This window comes from Mustela putorius, unplaced genomic scaffold (genome assembly GCF_011764305.1).
Source record: "Mustela putorius furo isolate JIRA1106 unplaced genomic scaffold, ASM1176430v1.1 tig00003913_pilon_pilon_pilon, whole genome shotgun sequence".
Classification (NCBI taxonomy): Eukaryota; Metazoa; Chordata; class Mammalia; order Carnivora; family Mustelidae; genus Mustela; species Mustela putorius.
This window is the reverse complement of record NW_025422060.1, coordinates 405221-408884: the sequence shown is the minus strand read 5'-3', so window position 1 is coordinate 408884 and position 3664 is coordinate 405221.

The following is a 3664-nucleotide window of genomic DNA, read 5'->3' as shown; positions in this document are numbered from 1 at the left end:
AAGTGAAAATTTTACAATATTGATTTACTTCATTAACGATCTTGTTCCTTCCAAGAAATACAGGGGTTTGTCATTCTATAGCTAAGGATCTAAGTGTTTTGGATGCTTTAGCTCAATTCCTCTTTAATAACCTCTTGAGATGGATGCAATGATTTTCCATTACAGATAAGTAAAAAAAAAAGAATTTTCAAACTTTAAGTAACATATTCAAGTTCACAAAGCTTATAAATAATACTGCCAAGATTTGAAGTGAGGCAGTATATCTCAAAAGTTCTGAGCTTATAACCCAGAAGTTTTGTTTACCTCCTATTTAGCCTATTTATTATCATTATTTTTTTTAATATTTGTTTTTCACTAAATTAAGGTAAGTTATTTAGCTTTTTTTGGATTTTATGTCCTTATGTGTATTTTTAATCAATATTCAATATTTCTTTGTTCTCATGTTTTAGATATACATTTCAAAATAGCATGTTGCTGGATTGTTTTAAAGAAATCTGATCATTTATGTATTGTAATTGGCAAAATGAATTATTAGTAACTATAATGACTATTGGTATATTTAGATTTAACTTTATCTTACTTTGAGCTTTATGTAAGTCTTGCTTTTCAGAGCTTGTTTATTTTAATTATTTCTTGCTTTTTTTTTTCTTTCTCTTTCTTTTTTTAATTTCTTTCTCTTTTTATTTCATTTATTTATTTTCAGCATAACAGTATCATTATTTTTTCACCACACCCAGTGCTGCATGCAATCCGTGCCCTCTATAATACCCACCACCAGGTACCCCGACCTCCCACCCCCCAGCCACTTCAAACCCCTCAGATTGTTTTTCAGAGTCCATAGTCTCTCATGATTCACCTCCCCTTCCAATTTACCCCAACCCCCTTCTCTCTAACTCCCCATGTCCTCCATGCTTTTCGTTATGCTCCACAAATAAGTGAAACCATATGATAATTGACTCTCTGCTTGACTTATTTCACTCAGCATAATCTCTTCCAGTCCCATACATGTTGCTACAAAAGTTGGGTATTCATCCAGTTTGCTTTTTACATTTTATATTTTTAAAAAAGCATGATAATTTATATATTATAATTTTAATTTTTTATATAAATAATATTTACTTAGGCTTACTTATTATTATTTCTTTGGACTCTACTCTTCCTACATCTAGTTTGCTTTCTTTGTTTCTTTCTGAAATATATCATCCAGAAGTTCTGTTTGTGTTGATCTGTTACTGGTAAACAGTCTCAATTTTATCATTCCATTATTTTGTCACTTTGTTGTTTTTGAGAAGAATACTATCAATTTATTTTAAGAAACTTTAAAACATATACATTAACACACATTAAAAGTTTTGAACAACATATAACAATATATAATTGTAAGAGGCTGCTCAATGTAATTGTCCCAGACAAATGATATATAATCACACACTCTTCCTAAATTAGTTTACCAGTTTAGTTACATAGGAGAAATGCATAAAAATAATAATAACTATAAAAATTTGGTGTTTATTCTTCTAAGCACTCTTGTAAGTCCTTTTCAGAAATCAGTTAAACATCAGTGTGGTATGTCTAGGTATAATTTTTTTTTTAATTCTGCTTTAGATGTGAAGTCCCTCTTTAACTTGTGGGTTATTGTTTTTAATTTATTTTTCAAAATCCCTGCACTTTCTTTCAAATATTTTTTCTGTCACATTTTAAGCTCCATCAACACATGTTGACATGTGTATCTTTTTATATATCTCTCTTTTTAAATAAAATGTTCTACCTTTAAGGCTTTTTGAATCTCAGTCTATGAATTTCTTCTGATATATCTTTGAGTCTTCAGCTGTGTACAATCTCCTATTAAAAACATCTACTGGGGGCGCCTGGGTGGCTCAGTGGGTTAAGCCACTGCCTTTGGCTCAGGTCATGATCTCAGGGTCTTGGGATCGAGTCCCGCATCGGGCTCTCTGCTCAGCAGGGAGTCTGCTTCCTCCTCTCTCTCTCTCTGCCTGCCTCTCTGCCTACTTGTGGTCTCTCTCTGTCAAATAAATAAGTAAAATCTTTAAAAAAAATATACCGGGTTATCAAGTTTAATTATTGTATTTGAAAGCTCCGAAATGCCTCTTTTAGCTTTCTTTTCATGATCTATTTATCCTCTTTGTTTTAAATTGTGTGCATTGTATCCTGATTTGATTGGAAATTTTGTTGGCCTCTAGACTGGTCTATGAGGAAGTTATAAGATGCATATCTGAATATTTTCTTCCATAAGGGATTTACTGTTACTTCTGGTAAGCATTTAGGATAGGTACAAAATAACTTAATACTAATGAGGGCTGATCCAGAGCAGGACTTCTGAATTTTTAAGAGCTGATCTATTACTGAATCACTCCAATTAGCAGCATGTAGTCCTTTCAGTGGTCCCAGCTGTGCCTGAAGTATTAAAATGATCACTTATCCTTCATGATCTCTGTAATCCAAGTTCTGTACTCATAACTCCATATGATTTTTGAAAGCTCTGCCAGATTTTCAACCCTTCAGAGGCCTCATCGAAAATCAAACTATCTAAAGAGGAAAAGCAACACAGAATATAGAGCTCACATTATCAAACTGAGTTCCAGAATCTTGTCCTCACAATCCACAGATCCATAGGTGTTCACTAATTTGTTAGCTCTCTGATGCTTTCAAACACACACACACACATACATGCACACATGCATGGGAATACACTTCTGCATTTTGGTCTGTTTTTAATTACAATACATGATTGAATGCCTGACTGTGCCTAGCATAGAATGACAGTCAACAGACTGTTGAAGAAGAATATATTTTTAAACATATTTATTATGTTCCAGGCACTCTTTTAAGTACATATATATATTTCAATACTAGTTATCAAAATTGATAAATAATTATATCTTACAAATGAGTATAGAGACATCAAGTAAATTGTAAAAATTTGCGTATCTGTAAATGGTAAAGCCAAGTTTAAAAGACAAGTTTGTATGAAAGAAAGCATTATTACTTTATTGTCTTTTTTAGACAAATGCTCTCTATTTTTTCTGTTTTCTTTTCTTTTTCATTTCTTCCCTTCATTCTCATTCAAGCTCTCTCTTCCTCTTTCTCAACCTCTTCCTTTTTTGTCTTTCTTAAAATCTAAGGATAAGATATCATCGAACGATATTTCCAGCCTACATTCTCACTAGCTAGAGCACCAACACAGGTGGGTCTGTATATTATGATGACACTGGCTGTTTGATAAATTAGTAGGGGAGGCTAATTCTGTTTACAGCATCTGTTATACCACCTCAATTGTTCTCCAGTAATATCCCTTAATGATACATGTCTCTTTCATCTCCTGGTCTCCCAAATTGCCACAAATCTCTCCACTTCTCATGATCATTTTTCTCCTACCTTAGACACTTTAAAATTTATCTTTTATTAAGAACTATATCCACTTCCTAAATGTATCTATAATTGCAGTTTTGCCAGACTCCAATTGATTCTCCAAACTGCAGCCAGACTGATCTTTCTAAAAAGTAAAACTTTTCATGATATACCTGCCAAAAGCCTTCAGTGGTCTTATATATCCCCCGGGGCAATCCTCAGCAGGGAAGAGAAAGTACTTTATGGTCTAGCCCTTCTCACTTTTTAGCTTCTCTGCACATTTTTCACAGCTCTT